Source organism: Macrobrachium rosenbergii, chromosome 46, assembly GCF_040412425.1.
Source record: "Macrobrachium rosenbergii isolate ZJJX-2024 chromosome 46, ASM4041242v1, whole genome shotgun sequence".
NCBI lineage: Eukaryota > Metazoa > Arthropoda > Malacostraca > Decapoda > Palaemonidae > Macrobrachium > Macrobrachium rosenbergii.
The window spans coordinates 40,328,167-40,355,748 of NC_089786.1; positions in this window are offsets into that span (position 1 = coordinate 40,328,167).

Below are 27,582 nucleotides of genomic sequence, written 5' to 3' on the forward strand. Positions count from 1 at the left end.
ATACAGAAAAAAAGAAATTCCTTTATCTAAGAAAACAAGGAGATAAAAAATTATTTATAGTTCATTATAAATTGGAACACTTTCCCATCACACCTCCTCCTCTACTTAGGACTCAGCTAAATTCTTCCAAAATATTTCCAGTGAGTGAAATAAAAGATTTAAAAAATGAACCACAGTTATATATAGCATACACATTTCCTCTCTCTCTCTCTCTCTCTCTCTCTCTCTCTCTCTCTCTCTCTCTCTCTCTCTCTCTCTCGTACACGTTATCTGGAATTGGCTAAGTACCACATGATATCGCACATACCTATTTCCAAGTGGGACATCACAACACGCTGCGCAGGTAATTCCATGAATTTCTGGAGTAAAGACATTAAGGAGAATATCCATTAAGGTTTAGTTACTTTCTTTCTCTTACTGTTTTTCCTTGAACGTTTATACAGTATATACCAAAGTGAATTTGGAATGACAGGTAGATGCTCATATTTATTCTGTTATATATATATATATATATATATATATATATATATATATATATATATATATATATATATATATATATATATACATATATATATATATATATATATATATATATATATATATAGATAGATAGATAGATAGATAGATATATATGAATAAGAGATAAAAACGTTTTGAAAAGAAGACGTTTGGCTAATGAAGTGAAACCTAAAAACTGACGAGCAGACGGAGCGCAAGAGGTGGTAAAAAAGAAGAAGCCTGTCATGCAAGAAGCGTGACAGCGTGGGCAAGATGGAGGTGCTGAGCCATTAATTATCTTGTAATTTACTTTATATCATTGTTTACTTTGATTTCGAACGCTACCTACAGACATTTATTCTCTCTTCAATGAACTTACATCTTTCGTATAAAGTGTCCTAAACCTGAAATACGAAAAGAAGGAAAAATTAGTTCAAATACTAGTTTACACAGCCTGCGTAATGGTAATGAACATAACATAAAATAAGTTATTACTTTTGACGCTAAATTAGTTATGACATTGTATCAAAATAATAATTTTAGTGATGATGAGTGCTATCTCAGGAAGATTGAAGGGCGTATGGTCCTATAAACTACCGCTGTCTCATACGGCAGGTATGATGTAGAACATAAACACGATGTAGACATAAACAAAGGCGATTACTTGTCTCTGGTTCACTCCATGGTGCTCCCCTCATTTCTCTCTCTCTCTCTATCTCTCTTCTACTAATGACGCTACTTTCTAATGACGCTACTTTCTGCCGAAGATGCTTAGTGCCTTTGGCTGTAAAACAAATTAATTTGAAATAATTTCTTTGCCCAAAAGAGAGAGAGAGAGAGAGAGAGAGAGAGAGAGAGAGAGAGAGAGAGAGAGAGAGAGAGAGAGAGAGGTTGGGTTGGTATTATTCATTCCTTATTTTTACGTAATAATTAAACATGCATGTACACAAGACAATACCCATAAATAACAGACAGAAATATATTTTATTTAATTTTCTTTCCCCATTCAGTGAACATTTTTTTCCACGTGCAACGAAGGCTAGGTTGCTCATCTTGGTACTTCAAGTTTGTGAGTAGAGAATCTAATGCTATATTGAATTATCGATGTGAACAACTTGCACACCATAGCCAATGATTCCTTTTGGAGCAGGAGTATATAATAAAATGCACAGAGAAAGAATAACACGGGTGCAATGGATAATTAAGTATCTATTTATTCATATGTCCTCTGTCTAAATAAAAAATATTCAATTAACAACATATTGATACTAGCATTATTTAAATTATTCTTCAATAAATTTTTTCCTTACGTTACTCATTTCCTCAATTTTCCACATATATATAAGAGTGTGCATACTTAATTTTAGTTTTTTTTTTTTTAGCGTTATTGTTTCTCACTTTTTTCATCTAATTTTCTCTGCAACGTTTTTTTTTTTATTCCAACGAATTTTCTGCTCTTTGGAAGCCATTTAAAAAGTTGGCGCCTTTTCTATTTGTTACATATGAATATGTGGATATTTGGGATAATAGTGCAGTAATTATTAGTATTAGTGGTACATGCAAGCCTTCAGGAAGTGATATATCAACGAAAACACAGATAACGAAAATAAAAACAAAATAAAACTGTGTACAACATTACACAAGTTATTCCCTTCGCTATAGGATGAATTGTTTTCGTAAGATTAAACCAGCTTGATGAAGAAAGCATTGTGGCACCCGTGTGAAAGGAGAGCTACATCGATAAACTATATTTATCCTTAATTCATTTACCCTCGATGATCTTCTGCCATCTTGAATCTTTTTCTCGGTCATGGGGGCGGGGAGCGGGGCGGGGAGGTGGTTCAAGCAGAAGATTCAAGACATGGCTGATGATTCTTAGCTTCTAGTTTTGGTTTTGAGTCAAATATTCAGCCATGTCATTCACCCAAATCCTTGTTGTGTTTAGTTATCTTTACTGAGCTTTACAGCCTCTTTAGAATATGATTTGTAATTAACAGAGCATGAGACTATTATCTTCGAGTCTTAAGGAAGAACTGCTCTGATTCCTGGTGAGAGATATGGTAATAATTTATTTTTGTTTAAAGTGATGATGAAGATGCCAATGATGATGACTATGACAATGAATAGGATTATGAAGGTGAATATGGTGATAACGCTGGCGATAATGGAGACGATGTAATTATGATGACCATGGTAATGATAAACGTAATCAGGATGGAGACAGCAATAATGAAAAGGATAATGATAATAACAGAATGCATGAAGAAGAGTTCAATATTAACTTAAAGAGGAATCGTTTTCTTTATTTATGATTTTTTTTTTTCATCCCATAAGTGGATTATCTATGAATAAACACTGGCTTTTACATCGTGCTAATTTGCTTGTTTATTTTAGTCTCAAATGAGAATCATGAATTGTATGTATTGTATCTTTGCAGGCAACTTGAACCAGTAAATGTGAAGCTCTTGGACACTTGAACTGCTTGTGTCTATTATCAAAATAAATATTGCTTCTCTTTCGTCCTCATTTTTCACTTGTCTCTTGGCTACATTGCTTTCAGAAATAACGCGCTCTGCTAATTAACTCAAAGATTTATGGCAACGTGAATACTAAGCATTTCAGATGTCTGCAGCGCATTCCTTTTAGATATTTACTGCGTTCCTTTCGGTACTTATCTTGACACTGATTTTAACGTACTTATTACGTAACACACCTAAACATCCACAGCAACACGCATACGTACATTCATACATATACTGCAAATATTCAACAAAAGCAGGAAGTAGGAAAGAAAACAGAAGACTGTCAAGTCGTTCATGGCTTATTGTTTATGAAATTATATACATATATATATATATATATATATATATATATATATATATATATATATATATATATATATATATATATATATATATATATATATATATATATATATATATATATATATATAATTATATATATATATATATATATATATATATATATATATAAGGATATAGCATATATATTATTGTAAAAGATTAGCGCCAAAATACGCTATGAAACCCTCGCTCCTTCCTGAAACTCGCCGATAGATAGGCCTCTGTTACTTTGAACCTGGGAGGAGAGTGGCTACTGGATCGGGTTAGTTTGAACCAGTGAAAGTCCGGGGGTATTAGGGCTCAGAAATATAATTGTTGGGGAACAGTAATCTGCTTTGCCTTTTCTTTGGTACAGGCAGGAAAATATTTTTGTGAAATAGCAGCGTGCCCTGGGTCAGGACATCGCCCCTATTTCCTGGCCAGTGTTTAAAAAGGGCAGGTCAGGGACAGCCCTTTCTCAGATGATTTGGTCGCTTTTAAGCAGAAGTCACGCTACTGCAGGCCTTAAGAAAATCTGCCCTCCGTTCCGCTCGCCGCCACGTGGAAGCCTCGCCGCCCTTTTGCTCCGTGCCCCGATCCACGTGGCCTTAGAAGACTGCAAGTGGGATTGCAAGTCTCCAAAACGCGAGCTGATACTGAACGGCGGCCCTTTTCATCATCCCACGTGCCCTTTTTCCCCCCAATCTACGACTTGAAGCAATACCTGGAGAGGAGGCCTTTTGTCGACGCTCCCACATGTGGTCCCTGGCAGAAGACGTCGTCAGCCTTACGCCCCTACAAATGTGAATGTACCCAAAACGAGTTGCAGTCACGATTACTTAGGAAAAGCATTTATTAATTTCTGGGCCTATAACTTTGTGTTCCCTGATATTTCTTGGTTCAATTTTTCACGTGTTCACAGCTTCTTTCCTCTGAGTCACAAGTAACGCCTCAGGGAGTCCGTGGCGCCTTCAGTGCACCCCCGAGTAATTCATTCCCAAATTCCAGCATTAGATGTGTAACGTGGGTCCAAATATCGTTTCAGAAAGACGCCTGTAGCAGAATTATCCTTGGTCCGTGTTCTGGCATTCCCAAGCTCCCCACCTTCGAGGAGGACTTGAAATTTACCGTGTTTTCAGTTAATCTACCTTTTGATCTTGTGTGCTATAAAATATAACTATTTTTATATCCACGTTTCAAGCCCTCCCCATTGAGAAGGAGCCCTCTGCTCCGTGTACTGCTTTTTGTTTGTGTTTTATATGTCCTGGGTGTCTTACAAGATCATTTTCGAGTAAAGTAATAAATGTGAGTCATAAGAACCAGTCTTTGCAGAAACATATATATAAAAAAAAATATATATATAAATATATATAAAAAGAATATATATATATATATATAACATACATATATATATATATATATATATATGTATATATATATATATATATATATATATATATATATATATATATATATATATATATATATATATATATATCATGTATATATATATATATATATATATATGTATATATATATATATATATATATATATATATATATATATATATATATATATATATATATATATATATATATATATATATATATATATATATATATATATACCTAGTAGGTCCGCCTTTGCGTAGAATGACCTCCTTCAGCATATTGAGACTGATTGAAACTATATTTTATTTTGAAGGAAGTCTGGGCGGATCTCACCCCAGGCCCTGCGTAATTCGTTCTCCAACTTTGGGACGGTCGAGATGTCTGTCTAAACAAAAGAAAACCGGCATTTTAGTATTTGGAATATCATACGTAGTGTTTGTAGATCTTCCGGTTCTTCAGGAAGTTTGATCCCTGAAGAACGGGACGATCTACAAACGCTACATGGAACGTCATTATGCCTCCTAATCTTAAATATTAAAGAATCATTTGTGCACATGGTACTTAAGCAACTGTAATAGTTCTAAGGTAAAAGACAAAACTCCTTAGTAAATAAAAGGAAATATTTTTGTGCCAAACAACGGGCAATTTCCATATTTCTGTGTTTGTGCGCATTCAGTTTAGATCGAATCCAGAACAAGAAATTTTATACATCAGAGCAGGTGGTAGAAATATCAATAAGATCGAACTGATAGATTCATAATTATGAATATCAGGCAACGGAAAGAAAATGAGCTGATGAAAATTGCAATTCCAGAAGTGGCAAAATTTAGTTGCAGAAACACACGCTCGAATTCTTAAAAATAAATAAATAAATACATAAGAAATAATGTCGGGAGAGGATAAAGGAGGCCACGTTTCATGTCGGAGCGAGTAATGAGACTCGCGTGAGAAAGAAACTCATCAGAGTAATGGAAAAGAAGTCTTTCGGTTCCGTTATGCTTCGTTTTTAGGCGTTCGTCAAGGTTCTCATTTTCTCTGAAGGAAATTCCGATTTTACAAGGTTTTCGGGGATAAAAGAAAAGTAGAAAAAATACGGGGGGTAAATATATCCACACTGTTGTTTCCCAGCAAATAAACTGTCAGCTCACGTTTGAAATGAGAGAAAAGGATAAGGAGAAATCCATGTTACAACCCAACATAAGGAAGGCTAAGCTTGTGAAATGCGGTTATTGTCTGGAATAGAAAATGAGGTGGTGAGAGCAAGCGAGTCTTTGTGCGCTTGCTGCAACAGTGCGAATGGCCTCACTTTAGTATATACGGGAAACTGAGATTAAGTTCTTTTCCACATAATGAACAAAGAGTGGGCCAATGAATATTCCATAATAAATAATATAAGTGTAGAGATGCCCAACAGATATTTCTCAATTAAGCCTGGTATCTGCAAAGTGGCAGAGATTTCAAAATATCACCTGTTTACCCCTGATAAGTAGTCAAAGGATAGGAGAATGTCGGCTCAGATTTTCATCATATCATACAGTATATAAACCCCCAAAAGTGAGGAGAAATTACTGCATGTCAATTGTGTCTACAACATTTCATTAGTACTCAGTTTTAAGACGATTCTATAAATGGCTTAAACACAGTGACTGACGTGCATACTAAACATATTCGTCCATGCTGTTACAAATTTGCATGTGACATACATTTTAGGCTAATTTGTTTATTTAATATTTTAAATAGTGCAACCGTTAAATAGAATTAATTCAAAGGCGTTAATTACAAAGCAAGCTTCCACAGATCGCAGTGCCGAATTGTGAGAAAAGAAAGAGCATACAAGAATAAATGAGAAAAGGAAGAAAAAACTAAAATATATATATATATATATATATATATATATATATATATATATATATATATATATATATATATATATATATATATATATATATATATATATAATATATATATATATATATATATATATATATATATATATATATATATATATATATATATATATATATATATATAAAATTTTACATACATATATATATATATATATATATATATATATATATATATATATATATATATATATATATATATATATATATATATATATATATATATATATATATATATATATATATATATATATATATATATATATATATATATAATATATATATATATATATATATATATAGTCAGTAATATATGTCACTAATACGCTGCAAGACATAGGTTGCGTTGGACGATACAAATCTTATTTCCTGTTTTTAGATCTACGCACTACCAAGGAGTGTGTAATACTTAGGATACTGGGTTTTCTCCGTCGAAAGTGCGAGAGAGGGGTGAATGACAATGAAACGCATTGAAAGAAAAAGAAGGGAATTACCTGGAGGTATTACACCTCCTGTTAATTAGAGCCAGAACGCCACGTGAGCGCAGTTAGTTGCATATTTCAAGGTATCAGATTGTGGGAGAGATTGGTATTGATTTCGAAGCAAGAAAGTGGCTGTAGTGGGAAACGAAGGGTTCACAAAGTCCTCTTAATGCAACAAAGGCAACACATGGCGAGCAGCACAAAGGGAGAAAATGCATACAATAGGGCTTTGACCTTGTACTGTAGAAGTATACATATATAATTACTGAAGTATAAACTTACCGGGTACCAACGTACTCTGTACAAGGGCATTCTAATCGTATTATTATATATAAAAAGAATGACGGGGGTAGGAATAATTAAATCAGGGTAAACAAAGAACATTTGCGATCGTTCACCGAAGAAAATAAGGGAAAGAAGCACAAAATAAAAATTACTAGAATAATGAAACTAATAAAAACTATTCGAAGTATTACAGTAACATGGCAATTGTCCTAGCAACTTCGGGGCAATAATAAGGTATCTGAAGAGAGAGAGAGAGAGAGAGAGAGAGAGAGAGAGAGAGAGAGAGAGAGAAGAGAGAGAGACTGTTAAAGACAGTTTCATAAAGCAAAATTCGTAGTCACGTTTAACGAATCGGGACAAAACGCCTCTTTTAATTTCTTTGGTAAATATAGATATTAGATTCATAGCGATGACTTTTACGAAGATTATATATTTATGAGGGAAAGTATTTAATTTCCTTTCGCTTTAATTTAAACCATAACAGGCATCTATTACTTTTTATCACAACCAGTTCTTTTCATATTATCTTAAAATGCTGGCGGTTCGAAAAATCTACTAATGCGGAAGTTAGAGTGGAAAATTTTTCTACTTATCAACAAATTTATTTACTGCAATATGAGTTGCATATATTTCGATATACTGATAAATCTGAAGTAGCTCATTAGATATTTAGTTTGAGGTTAATAAGAGCTTATCTACATTAATTTCTAATTATTTTTTTCTTCTATTTCCTGACCATGATTTTCTCACTTCTCACACAAGTATGAATGTTCATATAAACTCAATTACAGCGGCAATAATAATAATGATAAGGAAATGTGAAAATGTTCACAGGAAACTACAAGTAACAAACGTTAAACAAACAAAATAATCAATGTATAGAGCGCATATAAGAGCGTAATATTTGCAAGCAGGTCTAAATACCAGAGACACTTAAACATCCTCACTACATCATGCAGAGAGAGTTGAAGCTTCAGACTCATTCAGCAAAGTTCCATCCACATGAAGGGGAGGATGGGGTGGGAAATCTGTATGAGATCCGATTGAGGCTGAAGTCCACTTAATTTCTCATAAGTGGTGACTTTACAGCACCCATAAATGTTGTATCATTGGCATACTGAACAATCTTGTTTTCCTGGTCAACAACCTTATCACTTGTATACACTAGAAATTACAGTGGACCAAGAACAGTAACCTGTAGAACTCCAGATACAATAGATCTTGGTTCTCTAAAGATCCTGTCCACAGCAACTCGCTGCTACCTTCTTGTAAGGATATCTTAAAGTAATCCTAAAACATATCCACCCACTCAGAGATTCTGAAGTTTATAAATAAGTGCCTTGAGATTTATTAAATCAAATGCAACACTAAAATCTTTTTGAATTACTCTGCAAACAAAACCCTTATCAAGGTTCACTTGCAAATAGCATTTCAAGTCTCAAACCACATCGCAGGTACCTAAATTCTTCCTATATCCTTATTGACTAACAGCTAACAATCATTTAGATTCCACATACTTATATAGTGGCTAAAAAATAAGTTTTTCAGAAACTTAGGAGAGCACAGGGAGAATAGAGGTTGGCCTGTAGTCACTGCTGTCTGTAAGATTACTCTCGGGACCAGGTTTTAGAGCGAATGAAACTCCAAGATTTAAAATGGTCTGTTCTTCTGCAGTGAGGGGATGGTTAGAGAGATTCAGCACATTATTGGGAAGGCCAAGATTATTCCATACGCTGGTCCCGAGAGTAATCTTAATTTCCTAGTTGCTTTTGATAAACATTTTGCAAAAAACAATTATGACAAGAAAGAGGCATGTCTCAAAGGCATTTTGCTAAATGTCTTGGAGCAAAATAACAACAAAAATTCGCTCCTGAAAAGATTCCAAAATGCATTAGTTAGTTTAAGGAAAAGGGGGGATATCATCATCACAAAATCTGACAAAGACGGGAAAATAGTTCTCTTAGACAAGGAGACATACATCAATAAAGTTCAAGAACTTCTAAACGATGCGGAGACCTTTATGACAAATTAACGAAAGATCCTACAACAAATATTGCTGCTCAATTTAACAAATCAGTCAGAACCATAGGGGCAATAAAAAGACATAGAACTACTAGAGACATTCAAGGTAATCAACCCCTCTCCCCTATTTTTACGGCCTCCAAAACACAAAAAGATGGGATTCCTTTACGCCCCATAATATCTAGCAGGGGCTCTTTCATGTATCTATCAAAATGGCTCGCAGACTTGTTATCACCCTTTTCTAGGAACCTTCTCATCCTCCCACGTCAAACATGCAGAGGATTTCATACAAAATTTAATAGTTTAAACATCCCTTCAAGCAACATCAAATTGCTCAGTCTAGACGTCGAGTCATTATTTACTAAAGTCCTGATTGCCGACGTGCATCTTTCTTAGAGAGGAAGTTAAACCATATGAAGACCATTTTCCTCTTGGCATAGATAAAACTTTAAAACTTATCAACCTCTGTGTAACTAACAAACGTGTTTTCTTTCAATGGTAATTTTTACAAACTAAAATTTGGTTGTAGCATGGAAGTCCCCTATCACCCCTTCTAGCAAACTTGTACAGGAATATTTCGAAACAGAACTTTTTGTCATCTATCAAACCCCATAATATGATTTTGGCTTTAGATACGTAGATGATATCTTTACTTTCTGGGACAATAGCTTGGGGGACTTTAATGAATTTTTTAATAGGTTAAATTCCAGTTCCGACCATAAAATTTAAAACAGAATGGGTAAAAGGACAGAAAACTGCCGTTCCTAGATGTACTGATCATAAGAAAACAGAAACAGGTATGCATTTACAGTATATAGAAAACCCACCTTCTGCTGTCTCCTACATTCATTTCTTAAGCTACCACGACGTCTCCGTAAAAATCATGGTAGGGTGCAACTTATTCCTCAGAGGACTTAGGATATGTTCAAATGAGTACCTGGATAAAGAATTTAACACGATCCGCCAACACCTAACGCAATCTATGTCCACCACACATTATCAAGAGGGCTATTAACAAAGCGAATAAAATATACTATAGAGGTCCCACTCACAACAGACAAATAGATTTCAACAACAAAATAAAGCTTCCATGCACGATGAAAACATCCAAAAGGCCTCCGAACAACTCAGGCCTAACAATCCTTTCATTTTCCATTATCCCAAATCCATCGGAGTTCATTAGTTAACACATACTTAAATAACAAAAGGGAAGAAGCCGAGTTTAAAAGATACCGTGTAGTAATTGTCAGGACATTTACTGTAGGCGAGACAGGTAGATCGCTCTCGCAAAGAATAACAGAGCACAAAAGATCAGTATGTTACAAAGAGTTCAGGAATTTTCCTACATATCAGAAATACAGGGCATGTCATTAACTGGAGTTGGAGAGTTGGTTTTCAAAAGTAGCTGTCCGTACAAAAGAAGGATGCTGGAATCTGCTATCATCAATCAAATCAACAATATGAACCTCATGGAGGACATTGGAAATCGGATGACATCGACACCAATCCTCAAACCCCTTTGAAGAAGATGACCCAAGAAACGCCCAGCAGATCCATCGCCAAACGGGAGCTAATGAGGCCAAAAACCACTAGGGAATTTGGTCATTCTCCTCCTCTAAGAAAACGCCACCTCCATAACATTGGATTAATTAGGGCCACACCTTTATGTTTTTGTATATATACCATTGTAACTTTCCACCTGTCCATATTCTACACTGAACAGGGGCACAGAAGCTAAGTGCCTGAAATATATGGTTTCAATGTTTAAATAGTGTTTTATGGGCCTCTTATATTCATATTACACTGTAGTATTACAGGAAAGACATCTTTATATATATATATATGTTATATATATATATATATATATATATATGTATATAATGGCCATATATATATATATATATATACATATATATATTATGTGTGTGTGTGTGTGTGTGTGTGTGTGATATTCCACCAATAATATATGTATATGTATATACTATATATATAATATATATATATATATACCTTAATATATATATATCTATATATATATATATATATATATATATATATACATATATATATATATATATCTCAGATATCTTGTATCTATCTATCTATCTATATATATATATATATATATATATATATATATATATATATATATATATATATATATATATATATATATAATAGCTATACTCTATAGGTATATATATATATATATATATATCGATATAAATATATATAGTATATTTATATATAATTATATATAAAATATATATATATATATATACATATTGATATATATACACTTTTAAATCCATTTCCTCTTGACAGTTTTCATCTGTTTCTGCAGTTTTTTTTCGCGCAAAGACTTTTATCAGAGTAATTGCCCCAGGCATGTGTTGACTTTTTCTTTTGACATTAAGGCAAATTGCTTCTTGAAAGTTTATATAGTGGACTGGGTGGGCCCATCCAAGACCGTGACATCATAATGCAATTTAATTAGTATCATGAAGACGAAAAAGAAAGAGGTCTCGACAGATTTTTTTTTTTTTTTAATTAGGGCGGGGCAGTTTCGAACGGAGAGGCTTTTAGTGTAAATGTGACATAGTTTATTGTTGCCCTGCGCATGTATAAGAACACAATTGTGTTTCACACTGTTAGTTACCATATAAAAATGTCAACATCTATATTGTACATGAGCGTCATTCCTTTATTTGCCATATAATTTTCTTGCAAAACGAAAGAAAATAAAATGCAAATAAAATACTACGATCTTGAAGTTGCCCTGCTCGTGGCAACAAATCTAAAGCTTAGAAATTTGTGAACTAAACATAGCAGACAATTATACTTGATGAAGAAAATACAAATAATATAAAAAAAAATATGCTTCTAACTTCAGGCACTCCTTGGCTCTTCGAAATAATAAGAAACTGGTCCTTATATGGAAGAAACGGCTTATATAGGAAGGATTTCCTTTTTTAGCAGATCTCTGATTTACCAGAATCAGAATTTATAACTTCATTCAGTCATCAACATAAAATATCAATTTTTATTGTCATTATCCTCAAGTCTACGCCTTTCTATAGACATTTCTTCAAATATATATTGCTTTAGAATATTGTTCAACAATGATTCACGTTCCCTTCTGCGGTTGCTTGTTCTGTATGAGCTTTGCAATAAATTACAGCTATATTAATTATCAAGGAGAATATTGGCTGAAATCATAAAACAAAACAAATTCTCGTTAATAGCTCTTCTTTCAAATGTATTGAAATTTTATTCATTGCGCAAGGGGCCCTGAGGTCATCCAAATCAAATTGCCGCTGCCACGGAATTCGTATGCATCTCGAAAAAAAGGCACACCTTTAAAAAAACTTCTGAATTCCTATACTGGTTCCATGACCTGCATTTTTTCTTGTGGGGACGAGGGGGCGCAAAGGGTTGTGACAGAAGGAAACTCCTTTAAATGTAATGGAGAAATAATAATTACTCTGTTAATTTCCCTCTGCATTTTTGTCAAGCTTTTAGGGAGAAGAACATTGAGAACAAGGGGTAAGCAAAATAAACGGTAACTGAAGGACGAGGAGGCATAAAGTATTTCATTCTTGGTGATACTTTGTTTATTTATTCTTATATTTATTATTAATGCATATTCGATCATCCTCTTTCAAACTCTGATGCTCAGTTCATTTTAAAGATTTTTCCAAAACATATTTCGCTCTCAAAAATTAATATCTATTTATAAATGCCCCATCATTTTTTTTTCAGCCTGTGAACTGTTGTTCGGACTATATTTCCTCTTTTTGTCATTTTCATTTATTTCTTTTTCATTTCCTCCTTTCCAACTTACTTTAGTCCTTTTGCTATCAAATCTTCTTCCACTATTTCTGTTCTTTATTCATTTTCCTCTTACTAGCAGTTCTATTTTTTTCATCTCTTCATTTATTGCCATCAGTGTCACATCTCCTTCAGTTATCTCTTGTCTATTTTTTTTTAATCCTACTAGTTTATCATAATCTTTTCTTTTTTTTACTTCTTACGTATCTACTTTCAGCCTCTACCAACATTTCCTTCTTTCACAAAAATCTAATTTTCTTCTCTATCATTTTGATTCCATCTCTGTTGGCACTGACGGCTTCTTTAGTATTTCTCCTATTTCCACCAAGCAACCCGCCAATGCCTCACGCCCCAGTCTGGTGTCCCGGCATGGGTGCCAATCCCTTGACTTCCGATAACCAGGAATTCCTACGTCGGATTTTGATGTCTGCCAATCGAGATGTCTGATGTTAGCTATCCACATCTAAAAATATGATTTTGTTGTCACACACACTCATGACATCTGAAGTCTGCCAGTGATATCCAATCACAGTGATTTCCGAAGTTAGGTATTGACATCTAACTACCTAGATATCAGGTATCGACCTTAGAAAACTCGGACATACAAACACATTCAGATGCTCTTTTTTATTTATTTATTTATTTTTTTTTTTACACCCCGTAATTTTTAACCTTACATTATTATCATTTCAGTAGATTAAACCTATTCACATGGAACAAGCACATAAGGCCACTGACTCGAAATTCAAGCTTCCCAAGAATGTTGGTTTCAACCTCCCACCGCAGACCCCACACTGCAGTAGAAACTGATCATGATACAGAGCCAGTGAATCTTCATCGCCCTGGGGGAGACGCGAACCCGCGACATCTGAGTGGCATCCACTGCACTAACCACTATACCAGCGGACCGGTTTAAAGAACAAACCTCAACAACGACTGAAGCGCCAGAGTTGAGAAATATTAAACTCACCCATTATCGTTTGGAGCTTCTTCCCCAGTAGCCTCCTGCATCATCTAAAGCTCTAGGCGAAGGTGTCCTCCGTAGTATGTAATAGTTTTGAATAATTGCTTCACCCTCTGCCTTCGTTTTCCTTCTTGACATCAACTAAATTACCGATAGACTTCTTTCTGACGTTGTTCAGTCCTTATTTATTTTTTTCACACTTCAAGAGTTTATGATTATCATCTATTTCATAATGATATTAACTGATATTCAACATGAACCAACATTCTTATGTAAAGAAAGCTTCCATTGAACAGAATACTGAATTCAAAGGAAAATGTGAAATAGAAAAGAATGAAAGAGCGAAAGCAGCAGAGATGAAAAGAGGAAAAAGCAAATAGGAATATGGAAAATACAAAATAAGATTTGTTGACCTTACGGACAGATGGGCCATAACACGCGCAACAAAATACATCATATTCTTTATATGAAATCTGTGCACTTGAAAACATACGGGTGTTAAACGATGATAGGACCTACTAAATGAAGCTGACATTATTGCTCTGATTCACCTGATGGCCCGAGATGTGACTGAAACCCAGTCACCTGTGGGTTTTACAGACCGTGTCATCTAAAGCATGGATTCTACGCCGTTCATGCTGGGCGCAGTTTTAGTCTATTTTGCAAATTAGAATGTTATGGGGAAATCATTGATTTTAGGACAGTACAGCGAAGACAGATGTAAGTTTAAGTTGTAGAGGAGGTGTCTATAGATTTCCTATAAATACACTAGGGAAGAGTGGGGCACAATGGGACATGGGGCTCACCGGGACACTGGCTTTTAAGTGACTAATTGGTAAGTTTTTCTGATGCGCTCCTAGTGGCAGAGAGTAACTGAAAATGTGTACATTAAGCCATTTTTGTTTGGGGGATCAACAGATTGAAATTTTATTTCAAGCATTTGTTAATTGTTGGTGAGTAAAGTACATTTTTTTTCTTTTCATTTGTTTTGCATTCAAGTGTTTGTATTAGTAATCCCAACATACAGTGATCGGATATAGGAAGGGATGCAGATATGACAACTGGATAAATATTTGCCATGTGCTTATTGGTAAGGGCCTGTATTCATTTCATTGTCAAATTATTATAATGGGGCACAGTGGGACAATAATCTTCGTGGCAGAGTGGGACAGTGGCCCACTGTGCGCCATGCTTTTGAATCAATATGTTTACACTGTGTTAAAATCTTCAAAAAATACTTGTTATCAACAATGACACGTATAATATTCTATACTGCATTGCTATTTGAACCTAAATGTAAGCTTTATACATCAAAATTCTTGTTTACAGGACTACGTAATGCCAAGAAATAGAAAAGAAAAACAGACATTGAACTTTTACTGAAAATTCTATGAAAGAAGCTGTTAAATTAGTATTAGATAGAACTAGCCTAAGAAAGGCAGCAGAAATAAAAGGAGTTGCACGAAACACTCTTCACAGGTAGCTTTCAGATTGAAATATTTGTATTTCATCCTTTCAGTATCTCAGTTCGTGTAGTATTGTAGACAAATAAATTGAAGCATCGGTTTAATGTCTTCAATATATCGACGGTAAATATTTTAGTAGATAACTAAGAGATCAAAGAGTAAATAAATAGGCCTATGCGTAGGATGTTTAAGGAAAAATATAACAAATAAATTTGAAAGATTAAAAAACTTCATAAAGTAGAGAAAATTCAGAACAAATAGAAAAGTAGATATAAAAAACTTAGGAAAGTAGAAGTAGAACTGGGAATTTCCTCTATACTGGAAATTTAAGTAAAACATGAAGGCTTTTTTTTAGAGATTTCCATTACAACTAGTTCAGGAGCTTTAGGTCAAAATATGGGTAATAAAGGAAAATACATATATAGAGCAGATATTTGCTCTATAAATTTTTGAAGAGGAAGAATAACACACTAAAAGTCACTAAGAATCTCCCTTGAGCATTTTGAGAAATTTTCTGATATGCCCCATATTATTTTGCTCATTTTCTAAACTGGAACCGAGGGGTAAGACTAGTCTTGTAAGACAGAGCTTGACTCTATGAAAAATTATTCTCTCAAAAGCCTATTTTGATTTGCACAGGCTCTCATAATTACTAATAAGCCTTTGATACGAATGGCTTTCTCACTACCATTAGTACTAATAATACTGATATTGGGGGATATCAGAAAATCTTAAATTTTCCAAGCTGCTCCAGGGGGATTCTTGGTGACTTTTACAGTGTTATTCTACATCTCTTCAGGAAATGATAGAGCAAATTTCAGCTCCGTAATTTTTTTTTTAAATCTAATTCTCCTGTACTAAACAGTTAAAATAGTAAAAAAAAAAATATAGGTCCAGGTTTCTTTCCAGATATGTCCAGAAAGCCAAAAATGCCAAAGAAGTATAGACTATTCGAATGTGACCGAATTATGAATGCAGGTCTGTATTCACATCTGATGAAAGATTACTTAATTACATCCTCTAAGATGAATTATGGCCTGTCAACAAAATCTACTCGCCAATTAGCCTACGAAATGGCAGTTGTAAATGGTAAAACTTTTCCACAATCATAGCATATACTCAAAATGGCTAGGAAAGACTGGCTCTGTGGATTTATAAAAATACACCCTGATTTTAGTATTAGAAAACCAGAAGCCTGTAGCCTTTCAAGATCAAATTCTTTCAACAAACATAATATTGATAACTTTTTCGCGAAGCTTAGAGAAGTATATGGTAGATATGAATGTTTTGCAGATGGTTCTAGAGTTTACAATCTGGACGAAACTACTACATCTATAGTCCAGAAACCACAAAAGGTCATCGCACAGAAAGGTTTCACGCAAGTTAATTAAACAACAAGCAGTGAAAAGGGCGCACATGTTACAACATGTTACATTATTAATGCATTAGGTACTAGCATCCCTCCTGCCATGGTGTTTCCTCGCACACACTTTAAATCCCATATGATCAGTGAAGCTCCCCCTGGCACTCCTGGCTTAGCAAACCCAACAAGTTGGATGACAAATGAGCTCTTTGTACAAGTAATACAACATTTTATAAAACACACCTGTTCATCAAAGGAAAACCCAACTTTTTTGATATAAGAAAATCACGATTCACATCTATCCATTCAAGTGCTAGACTTAGCAAAAGAGTATGGGATTACAATGCTCACTCTTCATCCACATTGTAGTCATGAACTGCAACCTCTTGATGTGGGAGTTTACTCATCATTTAAAGCTCATTACTGCTCTGCCATGGACTCACGCCTTTTACAGAAGCCTGGTGTCCCAGAAACTATTTATGAAGTTGCTGGAATAGTCAACATTGCTCACCAACGATCCATGACTCCCTCAAACATTTTATCAGGATTCAGGAAAAGTGGAATATTTCCATTTGATGCTAATATATTTACTGAACATGATTTTGCTCCTAGCTCTGTCACAGACAGGCCTGCTAAAGGGAATGAGGTAACTGATACAACACTTGAATTAGACGAAGGAGCTGGCCCATCTGGAGAATCAGTACCACCACAAGCATTCTTAAGCCCTCAGTTGTTCCGAGGATATCCAAAAGCTGATCCACGAAAAGAATCAAAACGAGGACGTAAGAAAGGTCGAAGTATGATTGTCACGGACACCCAAGAAAAAAGAACACTACTACAAACCAAGAGACAAAAAAAAATTCCCAAGACCAAGTTTTTTTTTAGAACCAGCTACTTCATCCACTGATGAGGAAACTATTCTTTCTGATCTTTCATCTGATGACGTACCTGAGGAGGAGAGTATGATAATTGATCCCCAAGCCTTTAAAGTGCTAGAAAGGGAACCAAAATCGGGTGACTTTGTATTAGTTTAATTTAGAACTGCACCTAAGAATTACTATATTGGATTATTAATTTCAACTAAAGATCTTACTGGAGATTTTGAGGTCTCTTACCTGAGAAGAAAAGAAAAAACTCACAGTTTATGTATCCTCAAGTGCCTGATATAGCTTCTGTGGCTATTAAAGACATAAAAGTTGTATTACCCGAACCAAGATCAAGTGGCAAAACAAAGAGGCAAAGCTCATACCTATATTTTGATGTTAATTTTGATCTCATAAATGTTTCTTGAACTGCGTCCCACTGTGTCCTATGGTCTGTCCCACTCTGCCCAGGTATGGGGTACTGTGGGACAATTTGAAAAGTTTTTATTTTGTATTTTTCTACCTATGAAGGGGTGATGAAGTCTTTACAGTTTGAAGTATATAGATTGATGCAGATTATGAAAAAGTTTCATTAAAATATGATTGAAAAAAAAATTTTGGCAATTAATTTGATTTTTTTCGTCCCTCTGTGCCCCACTCTCCCCTATATTAAGATAAATGAGTGTGAATTGCTTGCAGGGAGAGAGCAGATATAAAAAAAAAAATAACGATGCAAGCAGCGACAATTCCTACTCATCGCCGTTTCATGCAAAACAAATATATATGATTGCAGTCCAGGAATTTATTGCTTCTGACGTATGATAAACACGCGGGTAGAATGCAATTACACACTCGTAACGATTTACTTGAGATATGACACTACCTAACATATGACAAAAGAAAATAATACTGCAGCTCTGACACAGTGAGCATTTTGCAAGACTTTTCAAAGAATTCATTCCTTATGAAGATTAATTTAATGAATTTATTTAAATAAAGCTCCCTCAAATAAAAGCTTCTTGGGTAGGAAAAGTAAAAAAATAAATAATAGCATATGTGCAATCAATTTCTTTCTGTATGTTACACAAAACACCATTAATTATTAGTTAGCTTTCAGTACCAATACTAATACAAACAAAAGGTTGTACGTAAGATTAATGAAATACGAGGGGATAATAAACTAAAATGTAAAATTAAAACTATCTGTATATTCACAATCAAAACGTTAATATAATGCTCATAGGGCTCTTGTTACGCTGCTTGAAAGTTCACCTTACATTTAATGTAAAGTTAGCAGAAATCTAGAGAGAGAGAGAGAAAGGCTGATATTTGAAAAAAAAAACAAGAAATAATGTTGCACATGTCTTCAAAGGCTTGCGAAGTTGTCTCCATGAGACCTTTTACACAAGGCACCGGGAAAGTGAAAGACTACCCAGGATTTCTCTCTCTCTCTCTCTCTCTCTCTCTCTCTCTCTCACTGAGTGAAAGTTAACTTCCCCGGAGGAATTGTAAAGCTGCCTATCCATCGCAAGACAAGAAATAGATTCATATCGTTTTTTAGCAACTTCTTTCTTGGATGGGGCAAGTTTTTAGAATCAGTGAGGTAATTTGTTTTCATTTCATTAGTCGTTTGTTTACGTGTATACCGGTTGGTTCATTTGCTTTTAATTGAAGAAAATAATGAAGGTACCTAAATCTTCTATCTTTATTAAAAATGTTCTCTGCTGCGATATTTTTTAGGAGATACAAGGTAATTCCAATCTCATATAAGTTGGAAAAGGAAGCTCGAATCGATATTTTATAAACTGTTGTATTCAGACAGATAACAAAATGTATTTGATTTAAGCGAATATTCTGTATACTGTCTCGTCCTCCAAAATGAAAATGGATGCCTGTTCTGCAATTCTATCCTTGTATTCATAGAGAAACAACAGCCGTCCGTTGAATTCGTTCGTAAATACAGATTTGATTGGTTTGTCAGATACTGTTCAGTAATTCACAAACGCTGGAAAACTTTGGGGAGCTCACTTAGCAAATGCTTGATATAATTTTTATACTTCTGTCATAACAACACGAAGCCCAGGGATTTCATTTTAATTCTATTTCACCGTTATCGCTATTACACTAAAAAGAGCAATTTTAAAATATCCATTTTTATGGTGTTTATTTGTGCTGGAGGTACGAGGTAGCAAAGCGGCAATGTTTTAATTATCACCTGGGGCAGAAAAGACTCTAATTAGAATCTCTCTCCATTAGGCATCCTTATTGAATTCCCTTGAGGTATTCTTCATTAAGGGAGGTTTTGGTAATATTTTACCGTTTAATATTACCATATTTTGTAGGTATTAATAACTGTTAATAAGATTTGAAAGGATGAGATTGCTACAAAATACTTGGTAATCTTCTAAAGAAATTTCTAATCTTTATAAAAGATAAAGCAAGGAGTGTGCATTTATATTGCTTTCAAAACCGAAAGAACTCCCAGAAAATGAGCAGTTTACAAAGCAGCTCTCCATTAAAATGAAGAACCTCTAAACGGTTCAGCTGAAAATTTAGGAAGACTCTTATGTTCCCCTTAGATGAAAGGGATATGTCAAGAAATCAAGAAAGGTCTTTTGCAACAGGAGTACGTAACTTGCTCTCGGATGTTCCATGGCAATATTTGCCTTCCCTATAGGTCTTTAACAAAATAATGATTCGACGAAACCTGAATCCCCTAGGAATAGAAATGCATTAAAAAGCAACTATGGTACGTTATATTCCTCTACTGAATATACTGCCCTGCTTTCAAACATGATGGAAGCAAAAGTGGAAGACTCCTCTTTGTTTTTCCCAACTTTTCAATTCGTATTTCAATTAAAAGCTTATATTACATTTTAATCCAGACTGTTCCCTTCCCTTTGAAAAGACGCTAAAAGAAACTGATGATTTTTTGAACTGAACGTTGTGTTTTCTCTGTAATTTTCCTTTCTATGAAGATCATCTAGCTGTTAATTAAACGAAAAAAATGAAGCTGAGGGATTTTAAGAACCACATAGTAACAGAGATGCCTGTAGTGATCATCATGATTACTCCTTGGTTCGTTTTGGTTATTAGTATTGGTGCCTTGAGTCTTTTGGCTGGCGGGAGTTATGGAGCAACGAAAAGAGAGCATCAGCAGAGCTTCTATAACAGGAATCATTATAGCGGAGCTGCCTCAATGCTTCGGAGATGAGCCTCTTGTGCATGGGCGTCTATTTGTTATAGTTTTTACTGTCACTATATATTCATATAAATACTTGTTCCTGTATTTGTAAAATAACAAAAGAATGGAGAAATCGCATGTCACCGAAGGCATTTAAGGAGTAGGAAAATGGATATTAGGAAAATTTAATCTTTTATGATGGAAAAAATCCAAAGAGGGAACCAGCTGCATAAGACTAAGGCAGATCTAAATTGTAAAGGAGGCTCTGAGTCTGGGAAGGACTGATTTCACTTGGCGTGAGATCATTTATTTTTCCCCATTAGAAGAGGGAGGCCACACTTACCCAACTGAAAACATTTTAGACGAGCCTCTGTATCAATGATTTTTCTCCAAAACAAATTGTAGTTCATTTCTCTCTCTGTATTATAATAAAATTAATTTTTTTTTAAAGTGAGCTTTACATTTTCTTCATAACTCAGACTTAGCATCCCATTGGCATTTGCACTAGAATAAAGGAGTTCCATGGCTCCAAAGATACAAAACAGTCCTCTTTATTCATAAAAGTAAATCTACTTTCCCTAGAAGAAAAAACAAAAGAAACAAGTAGGAAGATAGACTTTGCCTCGGAATCTTGCTTAAATATCTAGATATGCCACAATTACGAGATCTATGGCAAATGTGCATATCTAGATGGCTATGAGGAGGAATGCAGCGATCTACATCCAAAAATATGTAAAAATTGGAGAGACGGAAATGGATGTAGGTTTAATAAAAATAAAAAAGTAGGCATATGCATCCTGTAGCCATGAAGAATAAAAATCAAAATCAAATTCATATCAAAAATCAAGGTAAAAATTAAGCAAATAAAGAAAAGAACAAAGAACATGTGACGAAGGAAAAAAGCAAGCCAACAACACATTACGAAACGTCAGCACCACGATATGAGGCATCAGCACCTAGATATAGTGCAAAGAACAAGCAATGTATCTATGATGCTAGGGGATGGTGCAGATATGGAGATAAATGCAGGTATATGCACAAAATGAATAAATATGAAGATGGAAGATCAAATATAATGGAAAAGTTTGATATTTTAATGTACGAATTTCTGGAAATGAAGAAAATAACATCATATCAGAACAGGAAAGAGACATGGGAAAATCCTTATTATTACCCATATTAGATAATGGAGATAACACACAAACCATCATAGTGATGAATGCGCAGGGTTTAGTTTCGACTAACTCAAAAAGAAAGATAGAGTTCTTAGAAGAACTAACCCTAAATGAAAACATAGAAATAATGAATATAAGTGAAACCTGGTATGCCCAAGAGACTGGTAATGATGACCAGATAAAGGGTGTCCAAACTTATAGATCAGATAGAAAAAATAGGAATCAAGGGGGAACCGCGATATGGGAGAGACACCAGTCAAGGGAAAATCTGTGAGAAATACAGTAACACAGAATGTGAATTAATAGCGGTAGAATTTGAATCTGAAAAATTAGTGAACATTGTAATATACAGACCCCCTAATACTAAAGAGTTTGACATAATAATTGACAAATTGGATGATATGTGTAGAACTCACAAAGACTGGACTATTCTCCTATCCGGAGACTTTAACTTTCCTTTCGTAGAATGGAAAGAACAAATAGGAGACTGTAGTTGTATTTACACATATAAAAAAGAGAGTAATAGTAGCGCAGAAGATAAGAGGCAATTTGAAAAGCTATTAGATATGCTACTAGAACATAACACTCAGCAAATAAATCACCTACCAACAAGAAAGGATAATATTTTAGACCTAGTATTTGTGAACGAGGTGAACTATGTTAAAGAAATAATAGTGTATAATACGAGTATTTCGGACCATAATGTCATAGAATTAACAGTCCATTCCAAAGCACATGAAAACAGAGATAAGCAAGAGATGAAAAAATGGGAAGGATATGGAAAATACAATTTCTATAGTAAGAATATAAATTGGTCAAAAATAAATGAAGAATTAAACAAAGAATGGGAAAACATATTCGTAAGTGATAATATATAGGTAAATACAGATATATTATATAAAATATTAGAGGAAATAGTGGAAAAATATATACCAAAGAAGAAAAGTTAACATCAGTCACGCCATACCAAGAGACAGAAGGATCTTGTTCCAGAAAATCAGAAATTGGAAAAAAGGTCTTGCAAATGAAAAGAATGCATGGAAAGTGATGGAACTAAAAAGTAAGATACAAAATGCAGAACAAAAGATTATACAGTCAAAAGAAAATGAAAAAAGGGACCTAGAAAAAAGGACCCTACAAAATATCAAGCAAAACCCTAAAATTTTTTACTCATATGTGAAAAAGATGAATAAAATGAGAGTAGAAATAGGCCCTCTAAGAATTGAAGGGTGATTAACGAATGAAAAATAGGAAATATGTAACATGTTAGCAAAAAGATATAAGAGTGAATTTACACCTAGAATTGATAATGAAGATAATGATACAGAAATAAGAGATGAAAATAGTGAATATTTATCAGACATAGATATTACTGAAGCTGATATTGTGCTGGCTATTAATGAAATTAAAAATAGAATTGGCAGCAGGACCAGACGGCGTACCGGCCATTTTGTTAAAGAAAGTAGTATATTCAATCGCAAAGCCACTCGCAATATTATTAAGACAAAGTATAGATACAGGCAAGATTTATGATGAGCATAAATTAGCATATATTACCCCTACTTTCAAAGGTGGATCAAGTTTATGAAAGGGTAATAAAAAAAATATATAATGAAACATTTAATGAAAAATAGTTTGTTTAACATAGGACAACATGGTTTTGTACCTGGAAAAGTACACAAACCCAACTGTTAGTCCACCATGAAACCATATATAAAAATATGATAAAAGAAAAAAATTCAGATGTTTACCTAGACTTTGCAAATCTTTTGACAAGGTAGACCATAATACAGTATATTAGTGAAAAAAATGAGAAAACATAACATTGTGGAAAAAGTAGGAAGATGGGTAAAAGAATTTTTGCAAAACAGAAAACAGGTAGTGATTGCAAACGACGAGAAATTGGATGAAGCTATGGTAATATCCGGTGTGCCACAAGGTACGGTGTTAGCTGCATTGCTGTTTGTGATTATGATTGCAGACATAGACAGTAATGTTAAGGACTCGGTAGTGAGAAGTTTCGCCGATGACACAAGAATAAGCAGAGAAATTACTTGTGATAAAGATAGGAACTCACTACAAAGAGACCTAAACAAAATATATAAGTGGGCAGAGGTAAATAGGATGGTATTTAACTCTGATAAATCTGAATCAATAAACTATGGAGGTAAAGAAGGAATGCTATATGCATATAGAGGACCTAATAACGAGACAATCACAAATAAGGAAACAGTTAAAGACCTTGGTGTGATGTTGAATAGGAATATGTTATGCAATGATCAAATAGCAATACTATTGGCAAAATGCAAAGCAAAAATGGGAATGTTGTTCTGGCACTTCAGAACAAGAAAAGCTGAACACATGATTATGCTTTATAAAACGTATGTACGTAGTCCACTTGAATATTGCAATATAATATGGTAGCCACACTACCAAAAGGATATTGCACAAATAGAGAGTGTACAAAGGTCATTTACAGCTAGAATAGAAGAAGTTAAGGACCTTGACTACTGGGAAAGACTACAGTTCTTTAATTTATATAGTCTCGAAAGGAGAAGAGAACACTACAAGATAATCCAGGCATGGAAAGAGATAGAAGGAATTACCGAAAACAACATGGAGCTAAAAATATCAGAAAGAGCAAGCAGAGGTAGATTAATAGTGCCCAAAACTATATCAGGAAAACTAAGGAAAGCACACAGGACATTAATCCACCACGCACCAGCATCGATAGTGCAGCGTCTATTCAATGCGCTACCAGCTCATCTGAAGAACATATCAGGAGTGAGCGTAGATGTGTTTAAGAATAAGCTCGACAAATATCTAAGATGCATCCCAGACCATCCAAGATTGGAAGATGCAAAATATACCGGAAGATGCATTAGCAATTCTCTGGTAGACATCAGAGGTGCCTCACACTGAGGGACCTCCTGAGGTAACCCAAACGAACTGTAAGGTCTGCGTTCGATCCAATACAGTTCTGCAGGAAGAACAATTGCCTGTACCTAGAATACATGGAAAAGAAAATTATATAAAAAAGTTAAGCATTATACTTATGTATAAGAGCAACAGAGAAATAATAATAATAATAATAATAATAATAATAATAATAATAATAATAATAATAATAATAATAATAATAATAATAATAATAATAATAATAATAATAATAATAATAATAATAATAATAATAATAATAATAATAATAATAATAATAATAATAATACCAGCAAAGATGGAATTTCCTCTCTCGCGCAAGAAACTGGATTTCTTCTTCTGGGAGCGTTTTCGACCTTTGCATAGGAACCTTCTTTCACCCTCTGGAGGATTACTTGGTAGCACCCACTAGCTCTCCTGAATAGCAGTGCTTTATTCAGTAGCTGGCTCCTGAGTAAGGACCCCGAAGCTATAATAAACCTTAAAACTAAGAACTCGCTCCCGCTCTCTCTTTCTCTCTTTCTGTGTCTGTCTGTCTAGTTCACACGAGATAGCAGACATTTACTCACTACCCTATTTTGAGCACCAGCATGTGTACTGTATGTGTACTATATTTTACTGAGCTCCAAATTTCTGATACTTGCTGCCTTTCGTAACAGAAGTTTATTAATCATATTGAAATTATTTCGTACTTTTTGTTCATTTTTATTTATATCCAAAAATAATTTTCATAAATTTTTGTTCTGTAATCATTGCAGAAAATTCACGAAAATTTCATATTTCAAGAAATCGAATAATACTCTTCGTAATGAATGTTCCACATTTTCCCAGAAAGAAAAAGATAAACAATTTGCTTTCAGTATTGTTTGCTTCTGCTTCTGTTCCCAGCGTAAAAATATCATTTAATATCAAGAGATGAACGGGATGGTAAGAAATGATTAAGATCTCACCCAACTAACCAAGATGATCAGATTATTTTTTAGACAAATCATTTTTTTTGGTGAGCATCTTGGATAAGACGTTGACTCACCTATGGAGAGTGAGCTCTATAGCGAGTGGAGTGAAGGTCGAAATCCCTTTCCTACTTTGCCAGTCATTAATAATACCAGGTGGAGGGTGCTGTAATGTTACCTTTGTAGGCAAAACCGCCGAGGCAATCAAGAACCAAAGAGTTGGAAAAGGTAAGAGGCATGAAATGGTTATTCGAAGCGAGTTTTTACCCGATATGTGATTTGCCCTAGACAAAGCGATAATCTTCGGCAATTTCAAGCTGAAATCAGGAAACGAACTGTTTCTGGAATCTGAGGTTTTTAGCAGTTCGGAAATATTGAGAGACGACAGGTTAGGCAAAGAAGACCTACTGCTATAATGGCACTAAACAGGCTTACATTTACATTCAGACCATCAAGACTAAGTCGAACTAAAAGATCGAGAGGAAAAACATTTATCGTACTTCATTACTGAGCTATTATACTCTCAAAAAGGGAGTAGAAAACAAGTATAATGTGTAAAATAAGCTGATAAACAAACACATTGTAGGATTTTGAGAGAAGAGAGAGAGAGAAAGAAAAAAAACACAGAAAGAGGAAGGTTGAAATTGTAAGTAAATCTTTTTGAGAAATAAAAATGAAAAAAGTATCGCGGTGCTATTCTACATTGCTAAGGCTGCTGCCAGGTGGACTTCCTGTAAATACTGACACTTCGCACATTTAACATTTCTGTTCGTTACGTTCTTATAAGGGTAAAAATGAAACTTTATAGCAACAGATGCACAATTTTTGTAAAAATATTATCAATTTTTATTTCAGTTTGCCTGTTCAGTCAACTATACGAGTGATAGATTCGAACCCTCGACTTGTACGCCCTCCTTTTCATATATGCTGAAGCCTCAGCCAAAAAGCGGTTCAGCCTTATATTGATCCTCTACGAATCCCTCTCCAGATCTGGAGGTCACTCTGATGGGCTTCTCCTTCCTCAAGACGAAACAAAAACAGTTGCTAATCCAGGATGGAAGTTAGTGGTGTCCATAAACTGCCATAGATTGCCGGAACAGCAGTTGTGACAAAAAGCAATGAAAAATAAATGCTTGATCACTTTTCACCAAAATTGGCTGAAGAATTGTGAAAAAACTCCGATTATCCAAATATTCTTACAGGAACTTATTGATGTAACCTCTGCAGTTTCTTTTGACTAAACCTTGCCGAGATATTCCACAAAAAAAGGTACCCCACTATATAAAACGAAAATGCCAGTGAAACAAATGAAGCCAGTAAATAGACGGGGTGAGGGAAATTCGAATGCATGCGCATGCATTCACTCGTTCCAGATTACCGTAGCGAATACAAAAGACAAAAGATTCAGGGTTTAAAA